Raw genomic sequence first — 12040 nt, 5'->3', positions numbered from 1 at the left:
GCAATAGAATATCACTACAATAAGAGATCGGCCTCTCCGACATTCACTACAGCCTTGAAGTAAAATATCCGGCATCCAGCACTTGTCGACCCATATAAGATTTTGTTGCCACTATTGCATATTAGGTTGGGCCTAATGACTAATTTTGTAAAGTCAATGGATAAAAGTGCAAAAGCATTCACATATCTCATTGATAAATTTCCAAAGTTGACTGAAGCAAAGATAAAGGAAGGAGTTTTTATGGGACCTTCAAGATGAGAAGGTTCCCCGTTTGTTGCAGGCAAGAAAAAGGCTGCATGGTAGCATTCGCATTAGTGGTAACTCATTTTTTGTGAAACTTAAAATCAGATAACTAACAAGAGTTGGTCGAAAATATCAAAACAAATAAGGATCTTGGCTGTAGCATGTCCTTAAAGGGAACCTATCACCGGATGTTCATAATGCTTACCTAACGATCGGTGCGGAGCAGACTGGTTGGATGGCCGTCTCCATTCTCCGGAGCAGGGCAGATCAAAGTGCACCTGCGCAGTAGCTCACTTTCGGCTAGTGTAGATGACATAGAACGCGTCATCCACACTAGCTTCAGAAGGAGGACAAAGATGGCCGAAAGAGGAGGCACGGGACCCGGAGAACGGAGACGCCCATCCGACTAGTCTGCTCACACCAACCGTTAGGTGAGTATTCTGAACCTTTAAAGATTCACTTCTTACATTCCCATCTAAACTTTTTTCCACCAAACTGCAGAGCAGAGAGTGATGAGCACTGTGAGACATTTCACCAAGATGCTGAGATTATGGAGACAAGATTAGTAGTGGGCGGACTCCCAGAAAAAAAAAACACTTAACGTCCAGAATTGATCCCAGATATCTGGCCAGACGCCGATCTCCATATAATCCGGTGCTTATAATGGTGGTAGAAGAGATAGGGAATTGGAGCAACCACGGTATACTTATCGAGTTTCTGTAAGTGCTTCTGGGTCGCTCACTCTACTTTCGGGGCCGCTTATTTGCTTCATACATACTCACTGCTTTCCCCGCTCACCTGCAGTCCTGGCGTCTGTGATTGGTTGCAGTCAGACGTGCCTGTGTGGCAGCGTGTCTGACTGCAATCACAGACCCTCTCTACAGTTCTCTATCATGGTGTAAAAATAAATTTAAAAAATTGGCGTTATTACCCTGATTGCCACCACACCAGGACAATCGGGAAGCGCCGGGTAAAGGTCCGGGATTGTCGCATCTAATGATTGCGACAATCCTAGGTAGCTACAAGCTGCTATTTTTTGGCTGGGGTGGCCCACTAACCATGGGTATCCCAAGCCTAAGAATACCAGCCCCCAGCTGTTGGGCTTGATCATGGCTGGGTATCAAAATTAGGGGAGACCGTACGTCGGTTGTTTTATTTATTTTTTTTAAAAAAAAGCTGCATACAGTTCCTCTTATTTTGATAAACAGCCAAGATAAGCACATGGCTGCGGGCTGCAGCCTGTAGCCGTATGCTTTATCTGTGCTGGGTATCATAATATGGCGGCCCTACTCCAATTTTTTTTTAAATTTATTTTACACCACAATACTGACTCACAGACCGGGTCTGTGACTGCAAGCTGTCACACAGGCTGGGTGGCGCTTCTGACTGCAACCAATCACAGACGCCAGGACAGCCAGTAGTTGGGGAAGCAGTGAATATTTATGAAGCTAATGAGGGGCCCTGGAAGTACAATGATCGGCCCTGGAAGCAGTTGCAGCCGTGCCGGAGACTGGTAAGTATAGCGTACTTGCTTTATTTTTACTCTAATTTTTTATTACCCGAGTTGCCTAATCCAGACCTGGAGCTCCCTGAGAACTCCTGGCCCGGCACTCCAGTACTTTTGAACCTGCGCTGATTCGAACATGTGCAGATTGGCCTCCGTGTCCATTTTCTTGAAGTCCATTGCGTGCCGCTGGCAGTTCAATGGAGCCCACAATTCAATGGAGCCCATAGCCCGCTGGCAGATCAATGACACTCGTCGCCGCCGCGACACCTCCGAGCCCGCAGTATCTCCGACCTTGTGTCCTGTGATTCTCCCGAGCTGCTCTTTTACAGTGAAACCCCCTCCTCTGAGCTATCAGTATCGCCTACCTTGCCTCCTGTGATGCCGTTCTGCCACCGCCGCCCCGGTAAGCCATATCCAAATTGTAAAACACACCCCAAAAGTGCGTGTTATAATCCGGAAACTACGGTATTTGTAGCTATATACTGTATACTGTACTAGCTGTATCTTTGATGAATTTGAAGTTATATTTTTTACATTCCCATTTGGACGACTTTCTTGAAAAATTTAGGGGTACTTTGCACGTTGCGACATCGCTACTGCGATATCGTCGGGGTCAAATCAAAAGTGACGCACATCCGGAGCCGGTAACGACGTTGCAACGTGTAAAGCCTAGATGCGCAAATAAACGATCGCAAAATCATCGTAAATCGGTGATCTGTGTAGCGTCGGCCATTTTCATAATGTCGCACCAATAGGAGATACGATGTTGTTCCTCGTTCCTGCGGCAGCATCGCTGTGTGTGAAGCCGCAGGAGCGAGGAACATCTCCTTAGCTGCCTCCACCGGCTATGCGGAAGGAAGGAGGTGGGAGGGATGTTTACGTCCCGCTCATCTCCGCCCCTCCGCTTCTATTGGCCGCCTGCCGTGTGACGTCGCTGTGACGCCGCACGAGCCGCCCCCTTAGGAAGGAGGTGGGTCGCTGGCCAGAGCTACGTCACAGGGCAGGTAAGTATGTGTGAAGCTGCCGTAGCGATAATGTTCGCTACGGCAGCTATCAAAAGATATCGCATCTGCGACGGGGGCGGGTACTATCACGCTCGGCATCACTAGCATCGGCTAGTGATGTCGCAGCGTGCAAAGTACCCCTTAGTGCTGTTAACAAGGAGCAAGGAGAAAGATTTCATCAGGATATGTAGCACCCAGGGATACGGGGTACTCGGTTCCGGGCAGAGTCTCTACTGGGAATGTCACAGTGGTTGCCGTTACCCGGTTCCGTGCCCTGGGCCCTTTTTTTAATGGAGATATTTACAGGGGATTATTGGATAAAGTTTATACGTGATGCCACTTGCGGTGTTGCGGCTAAGTATAGGGAGCCGCTACTGCAAAATGTCTCTACTGGGGCTCATGGTATTAGCAGCTAGTGTGGTAATCCCTCCGCAAGTAGGGTATTGCCCCAGCCGGTGTATGGTGCGGTGGGTGTTGGAAGAAGGAGTCCAGACAGGTATTCAGTGCAACCGGTTTACTTACTGCTGAGATGTTAACTGGTTGCTGGAGGCCAGCTGGTTTCACCTCCAGGTCCCCTTCGTCCCAGTGACAGGTTGGATCCCTGGTAACTTCTTCCCCTGCACATGTCTCTGGTAAGTAGGTCCCCGTGGTATGGAATACTGGGGGTCCCCGGTCTGTGGTTTGTCCACCTCTGTCCGCCTGACGGTAACGTGAACCCTGTGGGGTTGGAGTCTCTGGTCCTGTCCCCGATTCTCCCTTTGCTACTGAGTTTTCGGATTCTTTAGGGTCTGCAAGGTGCTTGATGGTCCCCTTTGCTGTGCAGGTGTTTACAGGTCGGCTTGAAGCTCTTTCCTGTCCTAGGGTCCTGTACCCCGTCGGTGCGTAGTTCCGGGAGTACTCCACCGGCAACTACCTCTCCTCGGTAACAGGTCACCGTCAACCCGAGTTAGGGAGTCGCTTCACTTCCACCCTTACACCTCTGCTGTCAACTCAACTATTGGACTGGAGTCGCTCCACCTCTAGGCGGCCATCCATTGGTCCCACCCTAGCTGGGTACCATTGTATGGGGGATTTGTTGGGGAAAACTGGGATTACCTGGGTTCTTGGTGTTACCGGCATTGGGGTTCTGGGTCCCTAAGGGGGTAGGCCCTGTATACTGGTGAAGATGGAGAACCTTGTAGCACCCTGATGGTCTCAGGGGCGTTACAGATATCAAGGAGATGGAATGACGATACCAAGGAAGCTGGAACGCTACCATGATGGGGGACAACTGCTGGATGCTTCACAGAAGCTGGACTTTATAAGAGAAAAGGGATCAAGAGAAGCGTTGCAGAAAAAAGGAAAATGTGCAAGAATTAATCTCCAATAAAGCTGCAGAATGAATGTTCAATACATTTTTATATATAATATTGTGCAGAGATTTGGCTACAATACAGATTTTTCCTGTTCATCTCGCTTGTATGTAATTTAATGCGCGTTTTGTGCAAAATCCACACGTGATACTTAAAAATAGAAAAAAAAAAATTAAATCAGGAACTAAACAAACATAAGAATCAGTTATTGGATTGGAAAAAAGATTCTGCATATCTGTGTTATCGGATCATTCAAGAAGCCTTCCATAAATTACAGCTGTGTTTTATGATATTATCTAATCCAAAGCTGATAATGGGATTGTGGATTAGAATTATGCAATCAATGCTATATAGATTTGTGGAGATTCGTATATAGGGGGAGTTTTTTACAGTAATTTACAGAACATACAACATGATATGATCGGTGATACATGAGCAGACATGGATGTGCCATCACATATGATCACTCCCTAAATCCCCCCCTCCTTTCTATTTCCACTGTCCTCTGTCTCCGAATACCCAGCCTAGCTCTGTGTGAGCATATTCAATCATTCAGCCACTTCTCACCATCCTCCTCCTTCCTCCAGTCTCTCCTCCCCCATTTCTCTTTGTTGCAGGGTGTGAGTGTTTGGTGTAGCTGCAGTGAAGGAGCTTTTCTTTCCCTCAGCATCCTGTATCTCTCCATCACCAAAACAGACAGGTAGGTACCAATGGCAGCAACCTTTACATGATGATGGCAGAACGATGACATATATGTAACCAGCCCTGCTGACGTATATAGCTGACCCCCTTAGAGTCTACCTCCAACAGTCTTATTTATACAGGCACCCCCTAATGCCCCACCTTAAGACATTCACTGTAAAATATGTATCCAAGGATCTAAAAATATAATAAATATGGTAATAAGAGGTAGTATTACTATATAGTATGTATTCTTTTTATTCTTATTGTATCACATTATTCAAATGTGTAGCAAATAAAAACATAAAATTACAAAGAAAATATTTACACTATTGACCATCATTTGTTTTTTAAATACATATATATGACTGTACTTTACAATAGGTGACGAGTATATATATATATATATATATATATATATATATATATATATATATATACCCCTTTTTTTCACAGTACATTGTCAATAGATGTATTTTATTTAATGAGTATATATGTAGATGCCCCCCCCCTTTTTTTCACAGTACATTGGTTAATAGATGTTGTATATATGTAGATGCCCCCCCTTTTTTCATGGTATATTGGTTAATAAATGTTGTCACAAACCACCGGGGGGGTCACTCAGAAATCCCCCGCGCTGGCTACCAGTACGTCACGATCGGGGGGTAACAAGCAGGAGTCACCCCTCCTTTATACCTCCCGACCGACAGACAGAGCACGTGACGCGCTCTCTAGCGCCCCTCTTATAGTCAGGCCAATTATGGAATTGCCCGACCATAAGCAAGGAGGCCGCTATACTACTTATGCCGATTATTGAAGGGCCCCCGGCGAGAGAAGGGTATATATTCCCCCGACCTCCGCGGGCGGAATATATAAACTCTCCCCGAATCTCACTGGCCTCCCCACAATAATCCTTGGCACAACTCGCTGCCACCAACCGATTTACGGTAACTATTAGCCGAACACACAGACGTGGGATTCAAGATCGAGATAACAGAACAGCCCAAGATTAATTATATAATTTAATCGCCTAAAGCACACTAGAACTACAATATATACAATAGGGAATCTACAGAATATACATATGTCAGAGTACAGTTACAGATAAAAGCATGGGTTACAAACAGGCATACAATTCTATCAGTTACCTTGCGTGTCTGGCCACAGGGGGGCGCTGTAGACCAGGTTTCCAGGAACCCCCTCACAGGTCTTTCCCAACCAGGCCCCCGAGCAGAAGAACGCTGGAAAATGGCCGAAGTAGGGTTATCAACCTGGGCAGATCCAGGTCCCCTCCTACCTTAGTGACCTCACAGGGAAGCACTGCCACTCCCCCTGCATGGATCAGAATTATCCAGCAAAGGGGATTTTGGCTATAACTTTGCCTGGGAGCGTCGTAGGCAGACGCCAATGCTCTCATTGTGACAGTTATGAATTTAGCTACAGAACGAGGGGACTCATGACCTGTCTGCCAGTTCCCCATTGGCTGATATCACGCCTGGGGCATTTCCCAATGTCCTGTTCCCATAAAAAGGGGGTGCCGGCATCGTCCACATGCGGAGACACCATTTTTATGGTTGCCATATTTATCGGAAATATGGCTTGCGAGATATGAACCATTTTTTACTGGAGTCGTTCTGTCTGGCTATTTCCAGAGCCTTGCTAATTAGATAGCAGCTCCTACTACAGGGTGACGGCAGGGAGCCATCCTGTGTCCATTGTCCCAAAGCCACCTAATTTCCATATCACAGGACATGGCCATGGAGTTTGTTGCTAAACCAGTTGTGTGGGGGAAAGGGGGGTTGACACCAGGAGAGGGCTTCCTGACATACTTGAATATCATGATTTATCGTCATCTCTCCGGATTTACCTCACACCTCCCCCCTTTTGAGGGCGCTAGGGGGCAGCACACTCCGGTGTTCCCCCGTGCGCCCGTCCGCGACCTCTCCTTGTCGGGACAGCCCGTCTGCGTTACCGTGGTCACGGCCCCTTTTGTGGCGAATGGTGAAGTTGTATTGCTGGAGCGCAAGGCTCCATCGCAACAATCGCCCATTCGTCCCAGAGACGGTGTGCAACCAGCTGAGGGGATTGTGGTCCGTCTCCACGATGAAGTGGCGCCCGTATAGATAGGGTTGCAGACGCTGCAGGGCCCACACTATGGCCAGGCACTCCTTCTCCATCGTGGAATAGGCAACTTCCCTTGGTAACAGCTTCCTGCTCAGGTACAAGACCGGGTGCTCTTGGCTCGCAGAGTCCACCTGGCTGAGCACCGCACCGAGGCCGAAGTCACTGGCGTCGGTCTGTACTACAAACGGCCGCGTGAAGTCGGCTGCCTGTAGCACGGGCGGGCTGGACAGGGCGTCCTTTAGGGCCCGGAAGGCTGTCTCGCAGTCCATTGTCCAATCGACTGCAGAGGGCAGCTTCTTCTTGGTGAGGTCCGTCAAGGGTTTTGCCAGGCTACTATAGCATGGAACAAACCTCCTATAGTACCCAGCGGTCCCCAAGAAGGACATCACCTGCTTCTTGGTCCTGGGGGTGGGCCAGGATGCGATGGCTTCCACTTTCTCAGGCTCGGGCTTCAGTGTTCCCCCACCTACCCGGTGACCGAGGTACTGGACCTCGCTCATGGCCAGCTGACACTTTCCCGGCTTGATGGTCAGACCTGCCCGGTGGATCCGCCTGAGCACCTGTGCTAGATGCTCTAGGTGGTCCTCCCAGGTGGGACTGAAGACGGCAATGTCATCCAGGTACGCGGCCGCGTACCCTTCAAGTCCCTTGAGCAGGGTGTTGACCATCCGCTGGAAAGTGGCAGGGGCATTCCTCATCCCGAATGGCATCACCGTGGACTCGTACAGTCCAAATGGGGTAATAAAGGCAGAGCGTTCCCTGGCCTTGCGAGTCAGGGGGATCTGCCAATATCCCCGGCTCAGGTCCATGATGGTCAGGTACTGAGCCCCGGCCAACTGATCGAGCAGGTCATCGATGCGTGGCATTGGGTACGCATCGGCGACCGTGACAGCATTGAGCCCCCTGTAGTCCACGCAGAACCGAGTGGTTCGGTCCTTCTTAGGGACGAGGACTACAGGCGAGGCCCAAGCGCTGTTGGATGCCTGGATCACCCCCAGCTCCAGCATCTCGTCAATCTCCTGGCGCATGTGTTGCTGCACCTCCAGGGAGACCCGATATGCTGAACGCCGGATCGGGGGATGATCCCCAGTGTCCACGTGATGGACAGCCAAGTCAGTCCTTCCGGGCTGGTTGGTAAACAACCCCCGGAAGGGGTGTAGGGTGGCCCACAGCTGGGACCGTTGGTCCTCCAAGAGCTGGTGGCCAACCTCCACATCCTCAATGGATCCGCCTGCCCTAACCTGGGCTAGCATATCCAAGAGGGTTTCCGCTTCTCCCTCCTCGGGCAGGTTGCACACGGGGAGCGCACATGCCTCCCGCTCATGATGTGCCTTCATCATGTTCACATGGAAGGGCTTCCGCCTTCCACGGGCAGGGTCCAGGGTGACCAGGTACGTCACAGGGTTGAGCTGCTGGTACACGAGGTATGGGCCTTCCCAGGCTGCCTGAAGCTTGTCCTGTGGTACGGGGACCAGTACCCACACCTCTTGACCCACTTGGTAGGTCCTCTCACAAGCGTTCTGGTCGTACCAACGCTTCTGATCGGCCTGGGCTTGAGCCATATTGTCGTGTACCAGTTGCGTCAAGGCCTGCATTTTGTCCCGGAAGCGCATGACATACTCGATAACCGACACTCCAGGGGTGGCCAAATCCCCTTCCCAAGCCTCTTTCACCAGAGCCAGGGGGCCCCGCACACGTCGCCCGTACAGGAGCTCAAACGGTGAGAATCCTGTTGAGGCCTGTGGAACCTCCCGGTAAGCAAATAACAGGTGTGGGAGATACCGCTCCCAGTCACGCCCATGGGAGTCGACCAACATCTTAAGCATCTGCTTTAAGGTGCCATTGAACCGCTCGCACAGGCCATTAGTCTGTGGATGGTACGGGCTGGCCACCAGATGTCGCACCTGGACTTGCTTACAGAGGGTCTCCATCAGCTGGGACATGAATTGGGTCCCCCGGTCAGTGAGCATTTCCTGGGGAAAACCCACTCGGGAGAAAATCTCCAGCAATGCGGTGGCCACCTTGTCAGCCCGAATGGACGACAAGGCCACTGCTTCTGGGTACCGGGTGGCATAGTCCACTACCGTCAGTATGAAGCGTTTCCCGGAGCTGCTGGGGATGGCCAGCGGGCCGACCAGATCCACAGCCACCCTCCTGAAAGGCTCATCGATGATTGGCAGAGATACTAGTGGGGCTTTGGGGTGTGGCCCCGCCTTCCCCACTCTCTGACAGGTTTCACACGAACGGCAGTAGGCAGCCACATCGGCCCCCATTTTTGGCCAGTAGAAATGCTGGTTTAACCTGGCCTTGGTCTTAGCGATCCCTAGGTGTCCGGCCATCGGAATCTCATGTGCGATCCGCAACAACTCCGTCCGGAACGGATAGGGTACCACCAACTGTCGGTCCCTGGGCCACGCCTCCGGTGAACCCTGCTGGACCGTGGCCCGGTACAGCCGTCCTTGGTCCCAGACCACTCGCTCCGGGTCCGAGTCCGAGGGAGGCTGTGCCGCCTGCTCCTTTAGAGCTTTCAGGCTGTCGTCAGCTTCTAACGCTGCCTGAAACTCCTGACTAGATGTGGCCAGAATCGACGAGACTGTCACATCTTCAGTCAGTACCCCGGGACCTGTGTCCTGGCCTCCACCTGACTCGGCTGCCACTTGGTCAGAAGGGGGAGAGCTATCGGACCTCCGGGAGGCCCCTTGGCTTCCAGCACTCCCACTGCGGGTGACAGCGGCCACAGCCGCTGCGACCGTGGGTCGTGCCTGCTCCTCCTCCGTTCCTGACCAAGTCGCCGGTTCAGGCAGACCTACCTGGCTTCCTGACACCCCGGTTGTGGGGGAACCCTGCACCGAGATCTTACCTGGGAGCACTTCCGCTCCTGGACCGGCCCCAATCTCACCTGCCTGTTCCCCCCCTGCAGCAACAGAACCCCGCTGTGAAATCTCTGGGGACCCCACATTTGCTGTGGTAGCCCCCACCCCACACACTGGTCCTCCCCCTGCAGCACCCTGCTCTCTGCTTATCCCTGCAGAGGGCAGCAGATCCCAGCTCACAGGCTGGTTACTTGTAGAGGCATTGTCACACCTTTCTCTGACCCCCTCCCCTGTCACAGCTGCAGCTGCGTGTGTGTCTATGGTGTCTGTGCAAGCAGAAATATCAGAGTTCACTCCCTCCTCCCTTACATCATTCATAGATAACACATTAACATTGTCAGGAGTCATGTCAGCACTGGCTGAAGGTTCAGCCTTTGGGGCGGGGCCAAACTGGGAGGTTATTTGCCCCAAATCTGTCCCAAGTAGCACGTTTGCAGGGATCCGATCAGTTACCCCCACCTCCCTCACCCCCCGCCCTGCGCCCCAGTCCACATAAATGTCAGCAACAGGCAGCGCCGGGTCAGTGCCTCCAATCCCGGAGACAGCGAGGGTTTTTCCAGGGATCAAGTCTTGGGGGGACACCATCTCAGGCCGCACCAGAGTCACCTCCGAGGCGCTGTCTCGCAGTCCTATGGTCACAGACTGGCCGACGGTGACAGGTTGGAAGCTGTCCAGGGACCTACCACCACCCCCACCCACACAATACACCTTGGGCGGCCCTTGGGACGGGGACGGAGCCGGGGCCTTGGGACGCTGAGGGCACATGGCCTTGAAGTGTCCAGGTAGGTTGCACTGGTGGCACCGTCTTGGTTCTGCCACGGGCCTGGAGAGGGGAGTTGAGGGGGACACCCCCTGCAGTCTAGGGGCAGGTGGGGCAGTCGCAGAGTTCATCTTACCCCCTCTCCAGGTGCTACTGGTGGCTGCTCTCCTGGCTTCAGGAGCCCGATTGTTGGTGTAGTCATCGGCCAGGGCAGCTGTAGCCGTGGACCCCTTTGGCTTCTGGTCTCGGATGAACTGGCGGAGATCCTCAGGGCAGTTCCACAAGAGTTGCTCCGTGACGACCAAGTCTAGGATCTCTGGTCCGGTGGAAAGCTGCAGGCCTTGGGTCCAGTGGTCGGCAGCTCGGGCAAGTGCCCGCCGGTGGTCAGCCCAGGAGTCCTTTGGTCCCTTCTGCAGGGTCCGGAACTTCTTGCGGTAGGACTCCGGAGTGAGGTTGTACTGTTGGATCAGGGCCCGCTTGATGGTGTCGTAGCCCTGATCTGCCTCAGCAGGCAAGTCCCCAAGGATTTCCAGGGCCTTACCCCTTAAACGAGGGGTCAGGTATCTGGCCCACTGGTCCTTGTTCAGATGATGCTGCAAGCAAGTCCGTTCAAAAGCAGTCAAGAAAGAGTCCAAGTCTCCATCCTTCTCCAGCACTGGGAAGTCCTCAACACGGACCTTTGGAAGTTTGGTGTCCTGAAGGTCACGTGTGGCTGATGAGGGCCGGAGCTGAGCTAGCTGCAGCTGGTAGTCACGCTCTGCCTGTCGCTCCGCAGCCTCACGCTCTGCCTGGCGCTCTTCACGCGCTGCTTGCCGCTCTGCCTGCCGCTCTCGCTCGGCCATGAGTATGTCGTAGCCCTCCCGGTCTCCAGCCTGGCGTAGGGCCATAGCCATTTGAAGAAGGCTATCCGAGCCTCCCAGGCTCGGTGGAATGGCACGTGGTGATCTGCGGCACGCTGCAGAGCTAGGCGATTCACTGTCCATTGCAGAGCGGAGGGCTGGCATCTGGCTCGTTGAGGACCCTTGGGCGAGCTCTTCCTCATTTTGCCCAGCAGTGCTAGGTTGTGCGATGTCCTCTGCAGAGCCGTTCTCTGGCGTCGGGCTCCTGGAGGACTCGTGGACAACCTCCTCATCGTCTCTGGCCTGCGCATCGGCCATTCCTCTGGCTTTGCTCCTGGTGCTCTCAGCCATTGTTGCAGACTTTTGGTCACTGACACAGAACTGACACCTGATGCCTCCACACACCTTACAGTATCTGCACTCTGACACTCTAGTGTTGAGCTAGTCTGAAGACCCCAGCAGCCACAGCTGCTGCAGGCAGTCTTTAGTGTCTGGGAGTATGGGTCTCACACTCACACACACTATTATCTCGATCCCACCGCTTGCCACCAATATGTCACAAACCACCGGGGGGGTCACTCAGAAATCCCCCGCGCTGGCTACCAGTACGTCACGATCGGGGGGTAACAAGCAGGAGTCACCCCTCCTTTATACCTC

The 12040-nt window shown here is 52.6% G+C and overlaps 2 protein-coding genes across 2 annotated transcripts in view; one reads left to right on the top strand and one right to left on the bottom strand.

Annotated features, from left to right (window-relative positions):
* Positions 1-6017, bottom strand: part of BSCL2 (BSCL2 lipid droplet biogenesis associated, seipin) — a 78723-nt gene extending 72706 nt beyond the window's left edge. Inside the window, exon 1 of the mRNA XM_075326611.1 lies at positions 5936-6017. The gene's annotated coding sequence lies outside the window, so the exon portion shown is untranslated. The remainder of the gene's footprint in view (positions 1-5935) is intronic.
* GNG3 (G protein subunit gamma 3) overlaps positions 4678-12040 on the top strand; it is a 35350-nt gene continuing 27987 nt past the window's right edge. Inside the window, exon 1 of the mRNA XM_075326613.1 lies at positions 4678-4806. The gene's annotated coding sequence lies outside the window, so the exon portion shown is untranslated. The remainder of the gene's footprint in view (positions 4807-12040) is intronic.

The sequence above is a fragment of the Anomaloglossus baeobatrachus genome, chromosome 10 (genome assembly GCF_048569485.1).
Source record: "Anomaloglossus baeobatrachus isolate aAnoBae1 chromosome 10, aAnoBae1.hap1, whole genome shotgun sequence".
Classification (NCBI taxonomy): domain Eukaryota; kingdom Metazoa; phylum Chordata; class Amphibia; order Anura; family Aromobatidae; genus Anomaloglossus; species Anomaloglossus baeobatrachus.
The sequence above is the reverse complement of the archived record's forward strand: the minus strand, read 5'-3'. Positions and strand labels throughout refer to the sequence as shown.